This window comes from Macaca nemestrina, chromosome 3, assembly GCF_043159975.1.
Source record: "Macaca nemestrina isolate mMacNem1 chromosome 3, mMacNem.hap1, whole genome shotgun sequence".
In the NCBI taxonomy this organism is placed as follows: Eukaryota; Metazoa; Chordata; class Mammalia; order Primates; family Cercopithecidae; genus Macaca; species Macaca nemestrina.
Genome location: NC_092127.1, coordinates 176,126,411 through 176,153,876, shown reverse-complemented (window position 1 = coordinate 176,153,876; position 27,466 = coordinate 176,126,411). Strand labels below are relative to the sequence as shown.

General features: G+C 38.1%; 1 protein-coding gene and 1 long non-coding RNA gene across 7 annotated transcripts in view; both read right to left on the bottom strand.

Moving 5' to 3' along the window:
* The window catches only part of LOC105487858 (potassium voltage-gated channel interacting protein 4), a 1,213,665-nt gene that overhangs the window by 751,145 nt on the left and 435,054 nt on the right, over positions 1–27,466 (bottom strand). The gene's annotated exons all lie outside the window — the stretch shown is intronic.
* Positions 4,019–27,466, bottom strand: part of LOC139362113 (uncharacterized) — a 122,832-nt gene continuing 99,384 nt past the window's right edge. The window contains exon 2 of the long non-coding RNA XR_011620459.1: positions 4,019–27,466. This exon is cut by the window's right edge and continues 23,941 nt beyond it. This is a non-coding gene — a long non-coding RNA (uncharacterized lncRNA).

The following is a 27,466-nucleotide window of genomic DNA, read 5'->3' as shown; positions in this document are numbered from 1 at the left end:
AGAAGCACTTGAATTTGATAAGGGAGAAATCACCTAGTGCAACATATTTACTTACTTTCAGGGAGCACAGAAATCTCTGTTCCTTTCCTTCTCATAACCCCACTGCATTCTCAACCCAAAACACCCATACATTAAGGTTTTTCTCTCTTAACAAGAGACTTCTAAAAATACTTCCAAGGTAGTAAGACTGAAGGAAAAACTACAACAAACAACCACCAACAAAAAACACACTACAAATGTAATTCAGGAATCATTAGAAATACGAACTCATTTAGGAAATAAAATTTCTAACAACTGAATCAAATCCATTTAACAAGTCATTCTGTCAAACCACAAAAAGCCCAGAAGTGCACACTTTTCATTTAATATCTAAAAAACTCTTTGTAACAAAAGGTTTTTACTTAACCCAAAACATTTCTTTAGCCTTGGACAGAAATTAAGGCTTAGTACAGCTTGATGCAAATGAAAGGAACTGGCATTTATCATGAGTTTCCCATGACGCTTTACAGATGCATAGAGGATGCAGGAAAAGTAGAGAGTATGTTAGTGTGTGTCTGAGTGGGTGGCCAGGTTGCTCAACTTGGAATTTAAGAAACGTCCTCTTTGAGAAGGTAACAAGTGGAGACCTCAGGTTCTATGGGAAGATTATTCAAAGCATAAAGAATGGCAGGTGCAAAGATCTGGAAAGGGAACAGGAAATCTCCACATCACTCCCCACTTTAAAGTAAAATGTGGCTTATACAATTTTTTTTTTAAAGCATGATTATAGGAACGACAGTTTGCATACAGGTAGAATACGCCAGATGGGACAGAGATTGGCCAACTAGTGACCAATCTCCTCTGTTCTCCCTCCTGAGAACATGTCAAGACAACACATCACAGGCACCCTTGCAGTAGGTATGGTCTTGTGAATAAATAAATGACCCATGGACTCTGGTGGAAGTTTCTGGCCCATGAAAACTTCCATGGATGATCCTTCATGAGTTTTTTGCCTTTGCCAACAACTTTGAAAGGCGTGTGAGGAAGACTGCAGAGCCCTAGATCCCTAGAACTGGGTCTCTGAAATGCCACTTGCTTTTTGTTTGTTTGTTTGTTTGAGACAAGATCTCTCTGTTGCCCAGGCAGGAGTTCAATGGTATGATCATAGTTCACTGCAGCCTTGATCTTCTGGGTTCAAGTGATCCTTCTGCCTCAGCCTCTCAAGTAGGTGGAACTACAAGTGTGTGCTACGATGATGGGCTAATTTTTTTATTTTTATTAAAGACAAGGTCTGGCTCGGTTGACCAGGCTGGTCTCGAACTCCTGGGCTCAAGTGATCCTCCTGCTTTGACCTCCTAAAGTGCTGGGATTACAGGCATAAGCCACCATATCTGGCCTGAAATGACATTGGAAATAAAGTTGTATGCTTACCAGAACACTTTTGTCCTGACAAGACATCTACATTTTAAGGTTTGTTATATCAGTGTTGGCCTCAACTAATGTGATAAGAATCATTTTCCATAGGTTTGGGTGCTAGTCTAAATAACATAATCATAATTAAACTGCCAGCAACTTAAAAATGAAAAATTCAGGGGAATATCTTAGATGCAGAGCAATAACTTATTAAACAAAAAGAATAAAGCTGATGTATGTTGGGAGAGTCACAGACTCACTGGATAAAATTTCATGTTTTCCAATTCCCTGGCACAGGATCTTAGAAGTGGCCATTTTACCTCCAAAGATAGATTATCTACTGTATCCAACTAATTGTGATTTTAAACTGAGTATCTGAGAAAAGGTTTGTTTTACAGTGGAAATCCATGTAGATGGTAATATGAAACAAAAAGGAGTGAACTGTAAATATCAGTAAATAAAGTATATCATTGATACAAGTCATTTTACTAACTCATTCCTTAAGGATTTCCTTGAGTAGATATACATCTACATTTTTTGAGAGAGAGAGAGAGAGAGAGTCTCACTCTGCTGCCCAGGTTGGAGTGCAGTGGCATGATAATAGCTCACTGCAGCCTTGAACTCCTGGACTCAAGTGATCCTCTCACCTCAGCCTCCCCAGTAGCTAGAAGTACAGGCATGTGTCACCATATCTGTCTAATTTTTTATTTAATTTATATTTTTTGTAGAGATAGGGTCTCTCTATGTTGCCCAAGATGCTCTCAAACTCCTGGCCTCAAGTGATCCTCCTGCCCTGGCATCTCAAAGTGCTGGGATTACAAGCATGAGCCATGGCATTCAGCCCACATATCATTATTGGTTATGCATTATTGGCTGTTTTGCCATGATTTTGTTTTGTTAGTTCACAGTGTTGAGTGAATATACGTATGACTAGTTGATTGAATGCCTTAACTTCTTGAGGCATAACAGGAAAATATTTATTTTCTTAACTGCTAACTTTAAAATGCTTTGTAGAATATTTCTTCCCCAACTCTGGATAATCTCTTGTGCAAATCTCAAACTACAGAGCCAGTTATGTTTTAAGAAAGAGTCTCATTTCAGTATCTATGTCACCATTTCCTGTATTGCATGAAGCCATGCAATACAGTCTAATAAACACTTCATTCTCTAATGCAAATGTCTCCCCTGCAGTTTCTATTCAGGCCTATTCTAGACTTGCAGAGCTACAGTGGAGTAGAGAAAACCACTCTTTACTCTTCTCTCATTTTGTTTCCTTATCACTTGCTCTGCTGCTTCCAAAATCTGGACAGGAGAGGAGTTTATAAGAGAAAAAGCAGGCAACAGGGTTTTTGTTATGTGTCATGCCTTATAGTTTTCTCTTGTCTTTGGATTTCCCTTTAGGTCAGGAATCCAAATGCTGGCTCTCTCGGGACATAAATGGAGTCCCCACGGGACCATCTGTAGTGCATTCTTCTCTGACGTAGGTTGTACACTTCTGGGCTGACCTCTAGTCACAGCTAGTGCACCACTTGTGAATTCAATTTACCCCACAGCCTCTAAACACTGGGGCTTCTTTGCCTGGTAGACAGCCCTCTTAGTTGAAGTATCATTAGGTTTGTTGTGACTGTCTTCTAAGACATCCACTAGACCAACAGGAAATACATACATCCAAGTTGCATCAAATGCAAGGAACTTTAGCTACTGCATTCCCTCTCTATCCTGCTCCCCATCACAAGAAGCTCTAGACAGACATCCATCTTCACAATTCTCTAGAATAAAAGCATGACCAGTCTATGGTTACATGCATTTGTACCACATAAACTCCTACAAACATTTTTAAGGCTCTCCTAAAATTGTGTCTTTACATTCCATTCTAATACACTGGATTAGCCTTTGAGTTTCTGCTACTTGCAAAGTTTCTGGAAAAGCAACAAGAGTCCTGTCTGTCCATCTAGCAGACAACTTTGTATGTTTGAGAAGACCTCTTGAAAAGCGTTTCTTTCACATGAACAGAGCACATCTTTCCAATCTACAGAGGGCAGGAGAAAGGCCAAGGGTCTGCCTCAGTAGATCTAAGACTCCCTACCATAATAAGAAATTCCATTCCACAAAGACATTTGGCTTCTCTCTAATAGGGTGAATGAGAGTTCAAATATCACTTAGGCAACCTCAAGCTCTAGGGGGATTGTCTGGTGGCTCAAGCACCATTATCTGGGGCTAGAGACCAAATATAAAGATAACAGAAAAGGTTTTCACTTTCCATCATATTACAGTTTTAAAGCAAATATTTATTATGAGCTCTGTTTGAAGAATTTTATAATCATTATCTCCTTTAATCCTCATAACAATTTTATGTGGTAGAGAGGATGAGTCCCCAATTTCAGATTTAATCACATGGCAACTCAGCAAATTGGTCCAGGTCATCAAACACCTTGTCAGTGAGCACACTAGGAATCTGACCCAGAGCTGAGTAATGTCATTCTTTTAACTGTCTCAATGTTAGAAGATTTATGAGAAGACAAGTATTATTAAATCACATGTAATCAACATGAGTGTTAGTGTTGGCTATATAAATCCAGGATAATTAACTCAAAATTTATTAGACGTTATAAGGATTGATTATAACTTTCTTTTTTTTTTGAGACGGAGTCTCGCTCTGTCACCCAGGCTGGAGTGCAGTGGCCGGATCTCAGCTCACTGCAAGCTCCGCCTCCCGGGTTCACGCCATTCTCCTGCCTCAGCCTCCCGAGTAGCTGGGACTACAGGCGCCTGCCACCTCGCCCGGCTAAGTTTTTGTATTTTTAGTAGAGATGGGGTTTCACTGTGTTACCCAGGATGGTCTCGATCTCCTGACCTCGTGATCCGCCCGTCTCGGCCTCCCAAAGTGCTGGGATTACAGGCTTGAGCCACCGCGCCCGGCCGCGATTATAACTTTCTAAATACCAATGAGAGTCAAATGGAAAATCTAATGAAAAAAAGATCTAATGTAAGACTGCACTACCAATAACATTAATAACAAAGTTTACTTTATTTAGAAATAGCCTTAACTAGAAATCTGAAAGTTTATATAAAAATCCCTATTAAGGTGCTGTGTGCGGTGGCTCACACCTGTAATCCTAGCACTTTGGGAGGCCGAGGTGGGTGGATCACAAGGTCAGGAGTTCGAGACCAGTCTGGCCAACATAGTGAAACCCTGTCTCTACTAAAAATACAAAAATTAGCCTGGCATGGTGGCACGTGCCTGTAGTCCCAGCTACTCAGGAGGCTGAGGCAGGAGAGTCACTTGAACCTGGGAGGTGGAGGTTGCAGTGAGCCGAGATCATGCCACTACACACACTCCTGCTTGGGCAACAGAGTGAGACTTTGTCTAAAACAAAATAAACAAATAACTTTTAAAAGTTTATTAAAATATACAATAATTCTTCAACAGGTATGTTGCAGATTTGTTTGAAAAATCTGAATATGTCAAAATTATCACATCTGCTAAAATTAATTCATAATTAATCACAATTCAAAATTAAAATATCCCAGTGGATTATAGTTGTGAATCTGACATAATAATATACTTTCTGGAAATACAGGTGAGCAGGTGAGAGAAAAAAAGATAACCAAAGAAATACATTAACAAAAGATAGTGCAACAAGTTATAAATATTAAACCTATATATTTTTAAAAGCATCATGTGTTTGCTGGTCATCAGTTTATTGACTCTGAACTCCATCTCCATCCTTCTTTGCTGCTCTGTGAAAATGGAGCTTGTACCTTTCACTGTTGGTTCTTTGCTAGCTGGATGTTAGGATGTTGGTTTGGTCAGTAAAGGGTGCTAGAGAGGAACTACAGGAGGAGAGGTTTTCCCTTCTCTGTTCTGGTGTCCTTGCTTGTTTGACAAAATTCCACAGTGCACATGATTTCTCTAGCACTATTCCTACAGTGCAGAACAGTTAGCAGCTTCCTGAAACACCCCACTTTGACAGTTTTGAGTCAAGTGCCTCTGAGATACCTTCACATGAGCAACTTTCCCTAAAATCACTGCTCTGCCCTCTCCACCCTTTGTGAGATTGGAGGAGGGCAGGAGTTTGGATCAAACAAGAATATGGAAACAACCTTATTATCATCAATGACCAGATGATGATAAAAGATAAAGAGGTTTAGGATTTTGTGGTGTGATGACCACAGTGATTGTTAAACACTAATCTTTTTTTTTTTTTCTATTACAGATTGGGTTCGTACACAATTCAGAACTCAACACACCCTTTGCACTTTCTTCCTGTACAGACGTGTTATTATCCATGAGTTCTAGTCTGATTACTCCTGGAGGCTGCTTAAACAAGTAGACCTAATGCATTCTCTATTTCTTCCTCAAGAGAAAATGTGAGCTACACAGAGTAAGACAGAGTTAGAGAAAAGAGAATGAATTATTCAATCAAAATATAATTTCCGTATTGCTAATTCCTTGATTAGAATTTCTCAAAGTGGGGTCTGTTGATTGTCAGCATCAGAAGTAACTGGAAGTACCAGGTAAATAGCTCTAACTCACCTCCTAGGACTCTCATTCCGGAAGTTTGTGGGTGGGGCCCTGCAATCTGCACAGTTTGAGCCTTCAGCTGATTTTCATGCAGATGGTCCATGAGCTACTCTTTGAGAACCAATTCTGAGATTAATGAATGTTTTAGAAATATTAAAACAGATTTCAAGACATCACTAAAATGAACAAGCAAGAAAAGATGTCTTTTATATCAACACACCATCCAAAAGCTTTGGATTCCATTCCAAATGGCAGTTTATGCCTGTATCAGGAGCTAAGATGATTGGGAGTAATACTACAGGTAATTAGAGAAAGAAAGAAGAAAAAACCTGGTGCTAGAGAAGGGCCGATGTGTGTTACTGAGAGTCAACCAAGAAAAAACATAGAACAAGTCAGTGGCTTGTAATAAGACTGAATCAACAGCTTCCTGTCCTTATTGCAGGATCTAGTGGGACAGCTCAGCTTGGGGACACAGAATCAGAAAGTCAGGCCTCTCAAGTCCTGAGAGCAATAAAGAGTTTAGCCCAATTCTAATGACAGGGTAGATATCCGGTAATCTCCACATCGGTGCTGTCATGTTGATCTTGGTTTGCCTTTCATCAGCTCTTGGCTGATCCAACGTGACTAGTCTCCCTGCCTCCAAGCTTAATCCACTTCGATCTTTCCAACACACTGTAGCCACAGTGGTTTTCTAAGTACTAGTCTGATTGTTATCGTTTCTCTCCCATAATATTTCAGTAGCCTCCCATTGCCTACAGCAGCGGTCTCCAACCTTGGGCCTGTGGACTGGTACCAGTCCATGGCCTATTGGGAACTGGCTGCACAGCAGGAGGTGAGTGATGGGTAAGCAGGCATTACTGCCTAAGCTCCACCTCCTGTGAGATGTGGGCGGCATTAGATTCTCACAGGAGTGTGATCCCTGTTGTGAACTGCACATGCGAAGGATCAAGGCTGCATTCTCCTTATGAGAATCTAATGCCTGATGATCTGAGATGGAACAGTTTCATCCCAAAACCATCCCCATCCTGCTCTGTGGAAAAATTGTCCTTCATGAAACTGGTCCCTAGTGCCAAAAAGGTTGGAGACTACTGGCCTACAGGATAAAGTCCAGTTTCTCTCTGAGGGGCATGTGGAGGGGGTGACCTCTCCTCTATCTAAAGTAGATGAGTTGGATTTCAATCCATCTTTTATACTGACAACTGTGTGATGTTAGGCAAATGATCTAACTTCCCTGGTTGAAGTTTTCTCATCTGTAAAACACAGACATGAGACTCAATGGGACACTATTCACATGAACTATGATATAAAGAGCATCCCATGGAGGAGGGCAAGGAAGCAGCCTGAAAATACAAACTTCACACGACTGCCAGGAAGATGGATGTAGTACACACGAAGTCTATATGACAGTGCCTGGCACACACTCAGTCTTCAGTAAGAGTTGACTTGGATTATTATTGCCCCTCTGTTATTTCTCTACATGCTCTTGCTTTCTATTCTTACCAAGTAACTCATAGTTTTTCAAATGATGCTGTTTGATATCTCACACTTTAGCATCACTGTTTTTTTCAGTGCAAATGCCATCCCCTCTTCACATGATGAACTCCTACTCATCCCTTAAGTCCTAGCTCAGATATCTCCTCTCTGTGGCCCTCCCTGATTCCACCACAACTAGTTTTTAAACCTGCATTTTCATTAAAGTTATATCAAGACCACACCTCCATTATTACAATAAATCCTCTCCACAGTCATAAGCCTTTCATGTTGACAGTCTTCCACAGGAAGAGTATGTTTCAAACTGTGCTATTAGTTATACCACCTTCAAAACGTATGCCATATCCTTCTAAAATTTTACAGTAATTTGCTTAATTTTTTTCTGTAAATCAATTCATAATTCTACTTACATAAATTGATTTCAAATGAAACTTTATATAATAAAAAATTAATGCATAGTTATTCTAAAAGTAAATAACAATTACAATACAACAAAAACATCATGTCCATCTACTAACTCATCCATTAGCAGCACTCTTATGGGAAAATCTGTACTGATATATAAAAGCTCTTTCAGTGCAAAGATATCTATCTTTATATCCCTAGTACCTAGTACAGAGCAACATCTTGACAATTTTAATTGCCATACTCTTTCAGAAAGCCCTGGCTCCAAATCTTGACTTTAACACAAGGAGGAAGGAGTTTAAAGATATTTATAAATTTAAAATTTACTGTTAGAGTGAGATTTTGCAGAAAATAAAATTCATCCAAATATTGTTTATCTATAGAAACAAGATTTTCAAATCTGCAACTGAGCATACAGAAAAGTAATATGAAAGAATATCCTAAATTAACTGAGAACAAACTTTGGTTAGCCTACAAGAAACTTTTTTCTTTTGGTTATTTAGAACTATGACATTCTCTTTGGCCATTAGTTACATCAGAGTCAAATATGTGCCTCACAACAGCCGAAAGCCTTACCCTGCGGTGTTTGTACAGTCTTTCTGCTAGTGTTGACTTCGCTTTTGAGTTTTCTCTTGTCCCTTTTGGGGGTTATGTTTTATTATTAAAACTTTTAAAAAGTCATTTATCTAATATTTTTATTGAGCCAGATAAATATCTAATTAAATTAATTAAATAAGCAATCCAATAAATCAATGGGTGAATAGATTGATGGATAAATACACAAGGTCATGAGCAGTCCTTAGATATGCTAATGCAATTGACCAGCTCAGCTAGGGGAAAATGAGTAAACAGACTAACAGTTTTGTGACATGTAAATTAAAAGCACCTTGATGGACTTTTTTTTTTTTTTTTTCCACTTCTTAGTCTCTTGTTACAACAACTTGAAGGCACGGCCTGTTGACACCAAAACCAGTTCAGTTTAGCAACTTGAGACATAGAGTGTAAGAAATAACAACTGTGCAGATGAGAAACAACAGAGGTGGGTGCTGGGTCTGCTAAGAAAGTGAATCACACATCTTTCTCTCCATGAAGCACAAGACATATGAAATGAAAAAACAAACAAACAAAAAACCCCACTAACTCTGATGCAGAAGCAAACAGGCACTAGAATTGTGCTGGCAAATGGCAAACTCACAGCCAGGAAAGGGACAACTGATTTTCTTTGCTATTTATGTATTAAAGTCATTGGTCCCATTGGGAAGTAGCTTACTTAAAAGGCTACATAGGCTGGGCACGGTGGCTCACGCATTTAATTCCAACACTTTGGGAGGCTGAGGTGGGCAGATCACGAGGTCAGGAGTTCGAGACCAGCCTGACCCACATGATGAAACCCCATGTCTACTAAAAATACAGAAATTAGTCGGGTGTGGTGGCATGCACCTGTAATCCCAGCTACTCAGGAAGCTGAGGTAGAAGAATCATTTGAACTCGGGAGGCGGAGGTTGCAGTGAGCCAACATTATGCCACTGAACTCCAGCCTGGGTGACAGAGTAAGACTCCATCTCAAAAAAAAAAAAAAAAAAAAAAAAGCTACATAATATTATAATTTTATTTATTAAAATCTCTTCCACGTTTTTTATTTCAAAGCTTGAACAATACTACATATGCACTGATTACAATTCAAACTTAATGGAATTCTGTGGTAGCATAAATGCTGATTTGTTTTCAATATAAAACAAATCATTCAGAAAAAAACTGGAGTAAAATACTTTCTTCTTCCCCAACAGAAATCTCATAATTGTATCTATTTGGAAAATACATGAAACATAAATTTACGTGAAGTGGAAAATAATTTGGATGTCATGTAAGAAGTCTTATATATTTTAGTATATAGAAGGACTCTATAAGCATATGAACATTATGATGAAAAAATTTCTTTTTCAGAAAGCTTATTTAAAACCAACAATTACACAGTCACTTTGAAACAGAATATTATAATTTTGCATAGACACTTTGATTTCAGAATTAATAAATGTAACCAATACTCCAAAAAGCTGACTTATTTTCCAAGTAATATATCCGATTGCTTCTGCACACTTTATTACCATCTTTCTCTCACACACTTACATATAAAAGAGAATGAATATTCACAAATCAGATTTTATCCTAAAAAAATTAGAAAATGAAGCATCCAGGAACACAGACTAAAAATCTGCAAGTACAATTTACAACTTCCTAAAATTAATTTGAGATAATCAAAAATTCAAGTTCACAAACAAAGTCAATATTATTGAAATCCTTTTATGAAGCCCAACATATAAGAAGCAAGCAAAAAGGCTACACAACTACAATAGCAAATAAAATCAACTAAAGTTATTTAAGTATTTAATTCCTACAATACTAGGATTTCAAAAAAGCGTTGTCTTTTTATTCATCTCGAAAATGCATGTTTTTTTGAAGCCATCATGGAAACTAAGAGACAACTTCACTTAACTTTTAACTTTTATCACCTTAAAACTGGGTTTTTATAGGTGAGAGACGTGATTTGGGAGTCAAATGGCCTGAGTTTTAGTTTCTGAAATCTACTGCTCATTAGCTTATTTGACCTTTAGCAACTTCATCATAAAAAACTTCTCTGAGTCTTCATTGCTTTTTCTACAAAACATTAACAGGTATCTTTGCCATCAGAAGGATTAAATTAGACAAGTATATGAAGCAGATATGGAATTCAATCATGACTTTTTAGTTATGAAAATGTACATAAAAGTAAAAAGTTATTGTGTTATTAGAGATTCATAAGTTCATTACAGTAGAAAACCTGTTTAAATGTATGGAAAATAAATCTAGGAAATGAAGGGTATGGTAGTGTTTTCTGGGTTTGTTTGTTTGTTTTAATTTCAAACTCAACAGTAAAAGTACTATCACCAATCCTATGTAAAACACATGTAACTCTTCATATGAGCTGATTATTTCGGCGTAAAATGTCTGTCGGGAGCTTGTCAAAGTAAAACCTATTGAATTTAGGAAAGCCAGATTAAAAGTTTTGATCATAAGAAGTTGAAAATTATACTGTGATTTGAACAGGAGGATGACCTTAATCACATCTTCTTTTAACCCATTCTTAACATGCACAATGATGTACGGCACAGCTTCATCTTCTTAACTCCAGTGTTCACAGCATTGTTAATACAGATCAGAGGTAAGACACTTTTTTGGGAACAATAGCATAAATTTAGGCACGACCTCTAATTTCTAACTTCTGAATTTCTTATAAACCAATGTATTTTTGCATTATTTACATTCATGAGGCACCTCCTGGTGTTCTCTTGCCTCCCCAAGACGTTAGAGTTCTATGGCTAATCATGAAATTGTTGCCTGAGTCAGTGACAATATTTAAGTCCCCCAAAAATTTAGTTTATCAACTGCCTTTCTCTCTCTCTTTCATACACACACACACATACACACACACATACACACACACACCCCATGTCCTAACTTGAGCAAATCACAGTTCAAGGAATCTGCAAATAACTTGTCATCACTTTGCACGTGTAGGAAAGAAGTGACAGAAATCACAGTTGTTAACGGGACACAGTACTTACAATCCTCTTACCTTTCATCTGTCTCCTTGGCTTTATTTGAATGAAAACAGTCACCGTCATCTGCACCATCTTCTCATTCATGTTTAAGATGTCGCAAAATTTCTTATCAAGCTGATATGTTACATTTTCCCAAATTTCACATTTAGAAAAGAATTTTAAAAACTGGCGAGATGAAAAAAAGGTTTTGTTTCTCCAAAGGTCTTCTGCAGCCCTCCCAGTTCTGAATGGCAATGGTCCTCAACTCTGCAGCAATTATGGGCTGTACTCCTCCAATTCACATTTTGGGAATGCAGAAGAGTGTGTATGTGTGTGTGTGTGTGTGTGTGTGTGTGTGTGTGTGTGTGTGTGTGTGTATGTGTGTGTGTGTGTGTGTGTGTGTATTGGGAGGGGCAGTTTACATGTAATACCATGCATATCCATAGTCTATGAACATTACCAAGATTAACCAAACTTAAATTCAACTATCAGCCCCTTGCCAGAATCTGCAGCAACCTCCTTTTTTATATATTTGCTTCAAATTTCCCCTTGCTGAAAATTTAAAAATAATTCTCTCTCTCTCTATCTCTCCATAGCTCTCTGTCACTCTGTCTTTCTGGATGAATAGATACATAGACAAATGAGAGTAAATTGTCTGTCTCTCATGCACACACACACACACACACACACATATGCACACACACAAGCACACACACACAATCGCCCAATGTAGGTAGCTTGCAAAAGGATATAACTCTAATTATGGTTTCTACCAAGTTCCCCCTGGAGTCCCCAAATTAGGTTCAAAATTATGAGAGCAGCATAAAGGAGAAATTTGCTTTATGAAAATTGTAATATCTTAGTAGCCCAAATCCCTTTACTATCAAAATGAAGCTGAAAACAGCACATTCATCCCTATGTCAAGGTCTGATACATGCTCAAAATGGGAATAAGGAAAAGGAAATGAGTTAGTTTCTTCTAACTAATGGCTTAGTTCAGAATGAGAAAATTGAGGCAGAAAGAGTCTTCTTTTTATGAAAGAAGTAGTAACCAGGCACAAGCTAGTTTAGATCTTTCCTAAATGAATTGAAACTGCACAGTTAACATAAAAGAGAGATGTCAAACAATCTTTGCCATTGCCAACCATTTTGCCCTAAGAATATACAAATCCCCAGATATCAGGTATTTAGTGGACAGAGATTATATTTTCAAAATTTATATATTTTTTTCTCAGATCGTTTGATTTAGCCACGCTTGCCTCTTAAATGTTCCCTGAATCCACGACACTCCTTCCTTCTGTGAAATTTTGCCTAAGTTCTCTTTATCCGAAATGTTGTCACTTCTTTTCTCCAGGCTCCTCCATTTCAGGAATAAATTATGAAATCAGAAATGTTAATTTTCCCTTAATAAGGGAACCTTATTAAAAAGACTTGAGAGCTGGAATAATTTAGACCAAAAGTTACAGGTCCTATTCAATTTTGCCACACAGTGCGGGCTCACTATAACCCTTACCATGCTCTAAGAAGTTCTTGAGGTCTCCATGTAGGATTGCATAATTGCTAATGCATTGTAATTTTTGGAAGACATTTATACCCATAGTTTGTTGAATCCATATTTACCAGTTCTTCTGGATAAACACCTTCTCTTTTCTATTAAAGGTGATTTTACCTTTACATCTAACAGTGGTCTCAATAGGGAGGCATGAAATTAGTATGGTCTGATGAACTGAGATTTATTTATTGCAACAGAATTCCAGTCCACTTTCTTCATCTGGGATTAATTTGACATTTTAAAAATGTGCGCTGCTTCTATACTTCATTTTTATAAAGAATATTACACTTGATGGGGAATAATTAAGGCAAAATGAAAACTGAGCTGTAATTTTACACCTGTCATCTTGCTAAAAACTAGTCTTGTCATGTATTTTCTTGCCTTAGTCACTCTCTTTTGCCAAATTCTCCTAAATACACCTTTCTCATTATATAAAGTAGTCATACCAATTAATTATTGGGGAGTGAGGTAAAGGTGGAAAGAGGTATTCAAAGCAAGCAAATGCCTTACATAACCTGTAGGTCCTTAAGGTAAATATGCAAACAAAACTAATCATAGACCTCAATCATCCTAATAAGTCATGAATCATATCATAGCAATTTCTCCTGTAATAAGTAACATAATCAGTTATATTTTGCACTGAAAATATCAAGTATGAAGAAGGCATCTAACTACTTATTTGTCAAACTGGATGCTTAGATGGACTGTTCATTTCAAAGCATGTTTTGGAAACTATATTTTTCTTTACAGCAAAGGTAGCCAGTGGCTGAAACGTTTCTATGGAAGAACAGAAAACCCACCCTGCTACTTTTTAAATCTTTTATAGCAGAAAAGTGACTGATAGAAGGATTTACCAGAATGGTCATAGAGCATGTGAGCAGGGACATAGTTTAGCATTCATTTCCCAGAATGCTGAGGCCAGATGAAATCAAATGGAGTGAACAGTGTTGGTCAAGCTATGTTTCATATTTCATGAGAGCAGGGTCTTAGTGTTGGTGTTTGCTAACAGAGGAGCTATATCAAACAGCTTTCAGTTCTTGGTTTCTGAAAAAGTAGTGAATATCCACATAGAAGAGTGACTGACATTTAATTACATAGACCATGTCTAAACCACAAACTGGTCCTGAGCTTCTCAAACTTTAGTGTGTATTCAAATCTTCTAGGATGTCGGTTAAAAATGTTAATTCCCATGCTCCAATCCCATGTACTCTCATTTACTGGTTCTACAAGGCTCAAAGATCTATATTTTAAACATTCCCTAAGTAATTTAATCCACTCACCATCATATATTGCACATATCTGTACCCAGCCTGGTAAACAATGTTGTAATGATAGAGCAGTAGAAATAGGCCAGGCACAGTGCCTCATGCCTGTAGTCCCAGTACTTTTGGAGACCAAGGTGGGTGGATCACCTGAGGTCAGGAGTTCAAGACCAGCCTGGCCAACATGGTGAAACTCCATCTCTCCTAATTAGCTGGACATGGTGGCATGTGCCTTAATCCCAAATACTAGGGGGCTGAGGGAGGAGGATCGGTTGAACCTGGGAGGCAGAGGTTGCAGTCAGCGGAGATCATGCCACTGCACTCCAGCCTGGGCAACAGAATGAGGCTCCAACTCAAAAAACAAAAAACAAACAAACAAACAAACAAAACAAATGAAGACTATCTCTGTGTGGCTGATCTAAGTTAGGGGCCTTTCTTTAGGGAGGCTAATTCACCCATTATCCAGTTTGAGGAAATATCTAGGCTGCATCTTTCTAGTTCCTCAAGTCAGAATACAATGATTTGGGGGTTTCACATGGGATACTATCAGATGATATTTTAGATACAAATTGAGGTCCTTTTGAAAAGTCATGCACAAGACAAAACTGGTATTACGTTTTAATTAGCTTCAGTCAGTCTACAAATATATGCATTTTGACCATGTTACCAAATTTGCTGTCCATTTTACTTACAATCAATAGACCAGTTTGTTGTGAATTCAACGATCCTTACAGAAAGTCTGTCATCCTTGTAGTAAGGTAGCCAATGAAAGTTTCTTAATATTCACTATAGTAACAAGTAATAAAAAGGCATCTAAAATTTTTACTTTAAAAGTAATTGTGCTCTAGACATTTAAATAACCTGATTGATTTATCTCCAGAGTGATGACGGTATCATAAACCCTCCATCTAATAAGCATTGGGCTGCTTTCAAAGCAGTGTCATATATATGAATTCATTTGATCTTTACAAGGTCCACAGAGCATCTTAAAGTTTGGAGACATGTTCTTGAACTGGTTCTGTGAACTGTAGTTTCATAGACTTTTTTCCCACATAGGATTTTTCTTATCACATAAAATAGCAGTACTACAGAAAAAAAAAAAAAAAAAAAAAAAAAGATCAAGCCAAACTCAGATCTTATCAGCTCACATACATCATCATTTTCTCCTACACCGAGAGGTTGCGAGGCTGGCAAATTTCTATGAAAGAACTTTGTGACAGTCCCATTAGACAACACCCTTATGTATCCCAACAACTTCAAACTCAAGCAATATTGCACTATTTCTAGTTTTCTGCAGGTGCCATGCTGTTTCATAATTAAATGACTTTGTCCAACTGTCCCCTCTGCCTGGGACCTCTGGCTTTCCTCTCTTTTCTGCCTGGACAAATCCTATTTTTCCTCTAAAACTGTTTAAACAAATCTTCATGGAAACTTTATTCTCTGTCCTCCATCTGTATTATTTGTTTATGAACACAACTTCCCCTGACTTTAAGCACTCAAAAGGCAAATCATGCATCTTATTCTCTTACTATCTTCATAGTGTCTCCTAAATGTGATAGAGGCTAAAAAATCAATGACCAATCTGAAACACAATATTAAAAAATGACTACTTTTCTCACTAAATCCATTTGAATCACATTAATAAGAATACAATAACTAGGCCAGGCGTGGTGGCTCACACCTGTAATCCCAGCACTTCGGGAGACTGAGGCAGGTGGATCACCTGAGCTCAAGAGTTCAAGGCCAGCCTGGCCAACATGGATAAATCCCATCTCTACCAAAAATACAAAAAATCGCGGGGCGTTGTGGCAGGCGCCTGTAATCCCAGCTACTTGGGAGGCTGAGGCAGGAGAATTGATTGAACCCGGGAGGCGGAGGTTGCAGTGAGCTGAGATCACACCACTGCACTCCAGCCTGGTGAAAGAGCAAGACTCCATCTTAAAAATAAGAATACAATAACTTAATAGCAATAATTTATGACTATTGTGTGGACATGTGCTTAAAGCAGTTATCTTGCAGCCAGTTGATTTTTTTTTAATTTTTCATTTACATTTGCTTTTCAGTAGGAGGATATCACAGCAGTTCAGAATGTAGATGGTGAAGCCAGGCTGTGAGCAAAGCCTGACTCTTCCTCTTCATAGCCACCTGACATTGGAGAAGGCGTTCAGTTATCTGAGCCTCACTCTATTTTGTGTGAAATGACTAGAATAACAGTACTTGTCTCACTGGATTTTTGTGGGGATTACGTGAGTAAATGCATGCAGAGTTCTTAAAACAATACCTGGCACCTAGTGGATTCTCAACACTGGCACTTGAATAGTTAGTAAATCTACTAAAATTGTTAATTACCTATGATCAAAAGTATACATACAAGACAACCCAATATATATTTATTCCTGATACATCCATTCATGTTCCAACATGTTATTTTGAATAAATTCAGATGGTTTTCATCCACTTCTTTACCCCATACTTTTACTAAATGAGCTACATGGGTAAAACTATGTAATTAAGTATCTAAGTTATCATTGTTCATTAAATATAATGCAAACTGCATATATAATCGTAAATGTTCTAATAGTCACGTTAAGAATAATATAAACTTACAGGTGAAATAAATTTTAATATTGCTTTTTTTTTTTTTTTTTGAGACAGGGTCTCTCTCTGTAGCCCAGGCTGGAGTGCAGTGGCATGATCACAGTTCACTGCAACCACGAACTCCTGGGCTATAAAGCAATCCTTCGGCCTCAGCCTCCCGAGTAGATGGGACTATAGGTGTGGACTACCACACCCATCCTTTTTTTTTTTTTTTTTTTAGATAGAGTCTCACTATGTTGCCTAGGTTGCTGTCAAATTCCCAGCCTCAAGTGATCCTCCTGTCTCGGCCTCCCAAAGTGCTATCATTACAGGTGTGAGCCATCACTTCCAGCAATAATATCTTTTCTTTAAAGAACTTTTAATATTATTTTACTTTTAATGTTATTAAATATATTTTAAATGTTCAATCAATATAAAAACTATTGAGATCCATTGTACTAGCCACATTTCAGGCACTCACTGGCTGCACATGGCCAGTGGTCTGGGCACTGGAAATGGCTTTTTTTTTTTTTTTTTTGTGACAGAGTCTCATTCTGTTTCCCAGGATGGAGTGCATTGGTGCAATCTCAGCTCACCGCAACCTCCGCCTCCCGGGTTCAAGCAATTCTCCTGCCTCCACCTCCCAAGTAGCTGGGACTAGAGGGGCATGTCGCCACGCCCAGCTAATTTTTTGTATTTTAGTAGAGACAGGGTTTGACCGTGTTGCCCAGACTGGTCTCAAACTCCTGAGCTCAGACAATCTGCCCGCCTAGATCTCCCAAAGTGCAAGGATTACAGGCATGAGACACCGCGCCAGGCCCAGCAATGGCTTTTTAAGTCAAAGATACCATTTCAACTCAATAAGATGCAGCTTTTTAAATTTGTCACTAGGTGGTGCTGGAGACAAATACAGTACTGCTCCTGACTAGAGCAAAAGGAAGGGGAATATCACACACCGGGGCCTATCATGGGGAGGGGGGAGGGGGGACGGATTGCATTGGGAGTTATACCTGATGTAAATGACGAGTTGATGGGTGCTGACGAGTTGATGGGTGCAGCACAGCAACATGGCACAAGTATACATATGTAACAAACCTGCACGTTATGCACAAGTACCCTATAACTTAAAGTATAATAATAATAAAAATAAAATTAAATTAAAAAAAAAGATGCAGTCAAATCTTACTGTGAAGTGTGCCTTTGGTTATGCTAATTACAAATTCTACAAAGACAGTTATGATGAACTAACAGGATAAAATTGTCATCTTATAATAAGAAACAAGCAACATTAAAAAGCAAACACATCCTAATTCTCCTCTAACAGCTATTCTGAAGTTTGCTGGGCCCAATTTATGTGCAAGACCATGAAGTTTTAAAATTTCAAGAAGTTTTATAATTTCTGTAATTCCTGTAAAGTGTTTAATTTTACCATATAAGTTGCATCTGATGGAATCTCTTTTTATCCCCAGAAGGCTTAGGGTGCTTAAATCACTTGTTTAGAACTATATAGTTTATTTTGCCAAATTTCTTTACCAGTTACACTCTTGAACAATACTTCACACAGCATCCAAACACCACAGCATCTGCTTTTGAAGTTTCAATAGGTGACATTTATTTTGCTTGCAAAAACTAACTAGGAACAATATGATATTTTCACTTAATGATGCAACCCTCAAAGGTACATGTATTATTTTCTCATCAATTATAACAGAAATAGTTTTCAAGGGAATCATTATTTAAAACTAATTTCTAACTCCATTCCTTTAACCAATTCAAAATTGTCTCTATCTTCAGTTACTTTACTATGTTCTTTGTTTCTCAGTCTGAAAACACATACACAAACAACTCAGGGTTCCAAGCTTACTAGAAATGTCATTATGCTTATTATGTTACAAAGCTTCTGCACCTTTAATCAGAAATGTCCCTTCTTCCACCAAGTATAAGAATTGCACAGTGGCAGGTACTGCTAGCTACTTACCCAATCATTCTTCCCATGTTTCTTGTAAATATAACTCAGATTTTGCTCAGATTAGCTAAATATTTAATTAAATATACATCTTCCCACTGTTGGTTGAAGCTAGGAGTAAGTCAGACATACTCCGCTTCTTAAGATATAATAATTTGCGAAGAAATACTGGGGGAAGCATTTGCTTTCTTTGCAAGGAACAGATAGGTCTGGAACCATTATTCTCTACTTCTTCCTGCCTTGAGCACACACAATGGAGATAATGCACTTGTCTGCTGCCTTGAGTCAATTAGCAAGGGGATGAAAACTATGAACAGCAAAGGAGAGAGATCTGGGCCTCTAATGCATTGCTGTGAGCTGATCAACTCTAGGATACCACCTTCTTTCAAACTTGCTATATAAAAACACATTAACTCACTATTTTATGCTGCTGTTAGTTGAGCGCTATGTTACTTATAGCTAAATTTATTCCTAACATGGACATTTTCTCGCTTCTGCTCCTTAACCCTCACTTTCCTTCTCACCATTCAATAGGACTCTGTATGTCCTCCCCTCAGAGCTAATGTCATAGGGTTCTTCCCCTCATAGGTCACTATTCATGGAGTTGAGTGAGCAGAGTTCATCCCAGCTAATAAATATATTTAATATTATTGTTATATCATAATTTTGACTCATCAGTAAATTCAAAGGTGAAATTTCTATGAAAACTTGGAAGGAAGAGAAATAGATAGTGATGTTAACCAGCATGTAAGGGGCCCTTTACATTTTACAGAGGCCTTTTGCAAACATTCTTTCCTTTGACCCCACGGCAGCTTTGCACAATAGGTATGATTCATAGTCCTCTTTAACAGGTATGAAAATTGAACCTTAGAAAGATTAAGTTACTCCCTACTGTCATACATCCATTATAATATAAACCTCCTGCTGGAGACTTAATATGACAATACCATAATTTGTACAATTTCTACTTAATTCCATTGACTGTTGGGATGATAACAAAGATTAACATTTATCAAACAGATACTATGTGCTGTAGGCATTTGCTGGATCAAGAGTGTTACATATGTCACTGCATTTAATCCTCACAATGCTATAGCCTGATACCATTAACATCCCCATTATAGATGAAGAAAGTGAGCCATTACCCAAAACAATCCACCCTCCTCAGCCTCTCCTCAGACTGTTCCTGACTTAATGCCTGCATAGCATATCCCTATCCTTAGCTCCTAAGATGTTGGACTTTTGTTTTTGAGTGAAAACCAAGCTTCTGATTAGACTCACCTGACCTTCTATTTTGTGTTTGTACAATTATTTATTTCCATTGCTGCTAGACTGTAAATATCCCCTATCTGTCTTTAAGAACAGCAACAATTTGGCCGGGAGCAGCGGCTCATGCCTGTAATCCTAGCATTTTGGGAGGCCGAGGCAGGTGGATCCTGAGGTCAGGAGTTCAAGACCAGCCTGGCCAACATGGTGAAACCCCGTCTCTGAAAATTACAAAAATTAGCTGGGTGTGATGGCACCTGCCTGTAATCCCAGCTACTTGGATAGCAGTGAGCTGAGATTGGGCCATTACACTCCAACCTGGGGGACAAGAGCAAAACTGCATCTCAAATAAAATAACATAAAATAAAATAAAATAAAACAAAAAATGGCAGCAATTTGTCTCATATCATGTAAAAATGAAGCATTCAACTATTTGACTTTATTTTCCTACTGAAATGATGTTAATGAATTTTGGCTCTGAAAGCCTGTACTCAAAAATAAAAAACTCATTTAGCTTACAGTTTTCTTTCACCTCCGAGAAGAAGGTTTAATTTAAAATGTACTTAATAAGAAAGTATGCACTTCAAAGATAAGCAAATACAGTTTTCATGTGGTTTAAAACAAGATCTTCCTTATCAATACAAAAGTTGGGGTGGGGGAAGAAAAATAAATACATAAAACAAGATACTTGTACTTATTCTACTAATACTGTTGACATCATATTAGTCTTGAACAAAACAATCAGGCAGATTTAGACAATGGGTGGTTTTTTTTTTTTAACTTGGATATAAATATTTAAATGATTCCTTTTTGTTCTGATAACATAATGGAATAATGTGGGTTCTAGTTTTATCCAGATTCTGCCATTTACTAGTTACTAGTTACTAGACCATTAACAAGTTGATGATACTCTCCAAGCCTCAGTTTCCTCATCTCTAAAATAAAGCTAATATGTTGACCCCTCATTTTTTTTTTTTTTTTTTTTTTTTTTTTTTTGAGACGGAGTCTCGCTCTGTCACCCAGGCTGGAGTGCAGTGGCCGGATCTCAGCTCACTGCAAGCTCCGCCTCCCGGGTTCACGCCATTCTCCTGCCTCAGCCTCCCAAGTAGCTGGGACTACAGGCGCCTGCCACCTCGCCCGGCTAAGTTTTTGTATTTTTAGTAGAGACGGGGTTTCACTGTGTTACCCAGGATGGTCTCGATCTCCTGACCTCGTGATCCGCCCGTCTCGGCCTCCCAAAGTGCTGGGATTACAGGCTTGAGCCACCGCGCCCGGCCGACCCCTCATTTTTATTTGGAACTTTAAGTAAAGTAACAGATTTAAATTGTTTGGCCAGGCGCGGTGGCTCACGCCTGTAACCTAGCATTTTGGGAGGCTGAGGTGGGCAGATCACTTGAGGTCAGGAGTTTGAAACCAGCCTGGCCAACATGGTGAAACCCCGTCTATACTAAAAATACAAAAAAAAAAAAAAAAATAGATGGGTATGATGGTGGGTACATGTAGTCCCAACTGTGAGGGAGGCTGAAGCATGAGAATTGCTTGAACTCAGAAGGCAGAGGTTGTAGCGAGCTGAGATCGTTCCACTGCCTCCAGCCTGGGTGACAGAGCAAGACCCTATCTCAAAAATAAAATAAAATAATAATAATAAATTGTTTGTCACATGCCTGTATATAGTATGCATTCAGCAAGTATAATTCATACTCTTCTCTGCTTAAATCTCCTAAAGTAACTTGATTATTTTAACCTTGCTTCTCAGGTTTGTTAGCCTTTGAAATAAAGGTATTTCTAGACACTTGATACTAGGAAACAGTATATTAAAGAAATAATAAATAAAAATCATTTTTAGGATATAGCTATCACTTTCATGACCTAAAGAAATAGTATAGGCTTCATATTATAATGACATTTTGTATGCTCTTTAAAGCAAGATTTTATTTATTTTCATTTTCTTTTTAAGCCCTAGTGAATGTCCTCATTCTTGGGTTTTACTTTCTAGAAATGCTTGAAAATAGATAAATACCAATATTGCATTATGTAGATGACAAAAGACATGTGCATGAAGAAGCGTATATTTCCAAAGAAAGTTGTAAAGATCTCCATCTTTCTATAGAAAACTTTGAAATGGCATTGTTTAAATTATAGAGAAAGGCTTTGTTTGGTAATTTTCTTAATCCCTAGAAATTCCAATCATCTTCAACCGAAGAGGGCAATAACTCTCATTGTAAGTAGGACAACAGGAGCTTATGATATCCACAGTTGTTGGAGAATGAGATTTCTGACTTTCAGAAAATCATGAGTCTGAACTTACTGCAAATAATTGAAACTGTGGCTTTCAAAGCTGCCTGTTAGAGTCCCATGATATCTCATGCATAAGTCTCTCAACCCTGCTTTACATTCTATTTTCTTTTTATATATACCTTTCTTTATCACTAGAAAGTGTCCCTACTGAAATTCAGAGACAAGGCTTAATTTGATTTTGTGTTAATAATACCATCTAGCATAATGGCTGACACAGGCTGGTAGACAGCTGATACAATTTTAATAGAGGAAGAGAAAGAAAAAAAAAGGAAAGATGGAAGGAAGTAAACAAGTAGGGAAAGAGGGAGGAAGAGAAGGAAGGAGGAAAAGAAGAAGAAGAAGGAAGGAAGGAGGGAGGGAGGGAGGGAGGGAGGAAGGAAAGCAGGAAGGAAGGAAGGAAGGAAGGAAGGAAGGAAGGAAGGAAGGAAGGAAGGAAGGAAGGAAGGAAGGAAGGAAGTCTCCTTTGTATTAGAATTGAAGGCTCATATTTATTTCAGTTTGCCTTTCTTAAAGTGACCATTACCCAAGTAGTCATTAAAGCAATCCTATTAAAATACTACTATTAATCCTTTAATTTGTAATGACTTTACTTAACATCATCTTTTGTTTGAAATAAAATTTGCAGATGATGTTCAGACAAAAGAGTAGTCTTTTTTAATCAAATTTGAAGCACTGTAAATGACAATGGCTCCTTGGTAAAACATGACAAAAAATATCTAGGAAACTGATGTTTTATTTCATACTTCTCCACAGTGTGGCAGCAGAGACCTAAGAAATGGAAAAAAACCACCAGTTGGGAGGAAAAGTCATTTAGAGTCTGGTTCAGGAAGACTCAGGTCACAGAGATTCTCTCAACACATATACATGAGAATCAAATGGCAATAGGTTCATCTGTGCCCACAAGTCCTCAACAAAAGAAAATATTGCTTAATGAGCTTCTTATGTTTGCTGTAAGATACTCACTGGCTTTGGTGAAGTTCTGTCAGCATTTAATAGGTAAAATCTATCGGAAATGTTAATATTTATTTTGGAATGAATAAAGGTCAACATAATTGGCTGATTTATATGATATTAATCTACTGAAAGAATATCCAGTTAATTGCAGCAAACCTTTATTAAACAATGAACACAATCTTGCTTTATGGCAGATCTGTTAAATAAAAATAGCAGCAATCCCATATGGGTGTCACAAGGAGTAGATGAGATAACACACCAGGAAGTGCCTGTGTTTTGTGTGGAGTGAGCAGAAGATAAATACTGTTACATTGTTACCATTTTCTCCACTGCTGCCATCACCATTCCACCTCCACTCACTTGATACCACTCTGTTCCAGGCGAAGAAACACTAGGAAGTTATGGAGTAACAAAAATGACTAAGAGGATAGCCCTTCTGTGGAAGAGTTCCTTCTCCAGTAGCAGAGACGAAGATGTAATTATAGATGTAATTAAATAACCATGTTGTTGTGTGATATGAGAACAAATCCATCTACCTCCTCATGTGACTTGGACTTACCTCCCACTCTCAACATACTGTCTACACGAATAGGAGTCCACTACTCTTTTCTTCATTTGCCTTTACCTTTACTATTCCAGAAGCCTCTCGTTCAGGCAAATAACTTGATAGCTCATTACATTAAAGAAACTTCCTGAAAAATCCATTAAGTCTTCATGAGAAAGCATCAACAGGCAACAGACTCTTCTGTATCAACGGCTTGTGTTGGTGATATGTGAGAAGCTGGCATTGGACAGGTAAGTACCGGAAAGTAGCATAATACACTACACATCCTTTGTCACTGGCATGATGAAATCAGAAAAACATGGGTTTGAATCCTAGATCTGCCTCTTACTATCTGCAGGATTTTGTTCAATGTATTAAATAATCATCAGCATATTTCTTTATTCAACAATAATATTTTCCCCAGTGGTTTGCTGTGAGAATGGAATAGTGTAACATACGCAGATCCTTCAACTTTAACGTGGCATGTGCTAAATCCTCAATACATTTTTTTTCTCATCTTCCTCTTAATCACTGTCTATTAACTACTCTTTCAACTTTGCTACTTTATTGTTTTTAGTTAGATCTTGTTTAGATAACCACAAGAGGGATGAAAAGAATCCAAATCCTTGGCTTGAACAATGGTACAAAACATCTTTAGTCCACTCTGCTGGGTCTGTGGATCTGTATGACCTGAAGGTAGGAGAAGGATTTAGGAGAGCTTGCTTGAAGTAGCCTAACAGAGGTGCAATAATAGCACCTCCTGTGCAAGAAAACAGGTTAAAATTATGATCAAACACTAGTCAGGTTTCCTTTCATAAAATAGGTGTAGGGCCTTTCAACAAAAGAGCTTCGTAAATTAGAGCAGATGATAAAGACGTTGAGAAAAGTGAAGTTATTAGCCTTGTGTTGTCACTCTTTCTAACGTGAGACTGTCAGACCTTCTAAAAAACAGAAAAATGTTAACTGTAAGATGATCCCTGACCCTTTGGAGACAATGCAGTTTCCCTGATAAAACCTTAGAAAGGAACCATTTGGGTAATTTGCATGAGCCAATATTGTTTCTAAGTGGTATTTTTGCCTTCAAAAATGACAGTAACGTGATGTCTTTAGCGATATTTCCCAAGGAGTAAACATGTTCAGTTCAGCAGAGAAAAGCATGGTGTCACTAACTCCAGGCAATCGAATTGCTACCAGCCTAATGTTTTTCAACACAGTACACAGAGGAAAAGGGCAGGTATTTTAGAAAAGACATCATTGTATTATTGATACCCACACAATAAAATGTAACCGCTTCAAGTAGAGTGTATGTTTCCACAGAGAACTCAGAGCCAACAAAAACAGCTCTAATGGGAAAAACAGTAACTAAATAATTATGGCTCTTCTTTCCTCAAAAGAAATTAAAATTACATTTATGGATAAGCAAACCCAATCAACACAGGGTCGTTGGAGGGTTACAGAAGAAACAAAATAAAAATAAAAACAGAAAATTTTAAAGTAAAAGGAGGGATAGAAATAGGAAGCAACTGTTAAATTACAACAGAAAAAAAAGTGAAAGAAAGACTCTCTCTCCATTCTCAAATATTTGCCCTCACCTCTCACAAAGAGAATAGTGGAAAATATAGGCTGATCACTCCTTCCCATGGAAAGCATCATTATCTAAGCCTGATGTATTCATCTTCTAGGAGAGATGTGTGCCTACAAGAAGACATTGCATTTATTTCCCAATTAATTAATTAACCCATTCATTCTTTCTTGCTTCTATCCTAAACATGGTCTATGAAGTCCATTTGATTTAGCCACTACCTATTTCCCAGTATTACCTAACACAACATGTCCTTACATTCCAGCCATCCTAAATTTCTTTCAGTGGTTTCACCATCTTCCTCCTTTTCGCTAGAAATGATTTCTCCCTTCTTTGCCTAGCTGGTTTCCACTTCCTTTAGGTTAGTGCTTAACCATCACTTCCCTAGAGATTTCCATATGCCCCTCAACTAGGCTGGAGCTCAGTGATGGGGACTCCTGCTCTGGAAGAACTCTCCACTTCCATACTGCCATACTCATTGCACTTGTAAGTTTCTTCCTCAACGGGTGCTATAGTTTGAAAGTGCAAAGATCATGTGTTGGAAACTTAATTCCCAGTGCATTTGTGTTAAGAAGTAGGAACTTTAAGAGGTAATTAGGTCATAAAGGCTTCAGTCTCATAAATAGATTAATGTCATCATCACAGGACGGGTTCATTATCCCAAAAGTAGGTTCCTTAGAAAAGGATGAGTTTGGCCCTTCTTGCCCTCTCTCCCTCTCTTTTGCAGTTTGCCCTTCCACCATGGGATGACACTACAAGAAGGTCCTTGCTTGATGTTGGTCCTTCAGCCTTGGACTTCCAAACTTCCAGAAACATGAGCCAAATCAATTTCTGTTCATTATACATTACCCAGTCTGTGTTATTCTATTATAGCAGCACAAAATTGGCTAAGAGAATGAGCTATGTCTCTTGTGTTCACCGGTGTGTTATCATCTTCTTGCAGACCAGTTGCAAGGAATAGTAGCTCAATTTATTATTGTTCAGTGACAGAATAAACAAATCAAGAAACTTGTTGATGAATGAAAAACATCTAGCAAGAAAACCTACATTGAGCTCTAACCTTGAGCAAAGTGCTATGAGAAGCAAGGGAGTAGGTAAGGGAGGAATTGTAGTGTCTTCCTAAATATTTTCAGAAAAAGTTGTCATTTCCCCCTTTGTTGTCTCACGAGTAATACTTGTATCTCCTGTATAATATACAGAAGGTCTCTTCATATAGCCCAAAGTTCAGTCAATGCACAAAGTAACCCAGCTCTATTGAGTCATTTAAAATCGAGGTCAGAAACTGTCACATGTGCATATCAAAGTCCAGAATAAGTCCCACCACAGCAACCACTCTTTTCCTTTCCCCCACTGAAAACTGATGAAAGGACTTGGGGAGAAGTACAGGAGAGACAAGGTTGGTGGATGTTCTTTTTCTCTCTCAAACTCCCCCAACTAAATTGGTTGTTGACATCTGTCTGAGTCACTAATCAATATTTAGGGTACTTATAAAAAGGAAGGGCTTGCATCAGTTTCTTCTCCTGTAGGCTGCTGAGCTGAAGAACACTCAGGTCTCCCTTAGCACGAGCCAGAAAATCTGTGCTGAACCCTGTGGAGTTGTGTCTGGTGAGTTTTGGAACATGAAGTTATGTCTGGGAAGAGGAAGTTTAGGAACATGAAGTTGTATCTGAGAAGATTTTAGCAACATGAAGTTTAGGAACATGGAGTTGTGTCTGGGAAGGGTTTAGGAACATGAAGATTTGTCTGCAAAGAGTTTAGGAATGTGAAGTTGTGCCTAGGAAAAGGAAGTTTAGGAACATGAAATTCTATCTGGGAAGAGTTTAGGAACATGAAGCTGTGTCTGGGAAGAGTTTAGAAACATACACAATATTAGAGACTGGTTCCTGATCGCAGTCTGGAGAATACCAAAGACTGGTGGAGGGTTGGTAGAGCAGCCCATGTGTGCAGAGAATGTGACATAGCGTGCCTGGGAAAAATAGGTACCGCTTATTCCAAGTCCATGAAACACTCAGGGGATGTCAGAGAAGATCCTCATGGCTTTTTGTGAAGAACAATGGGAATTCTAAGGCTTTACA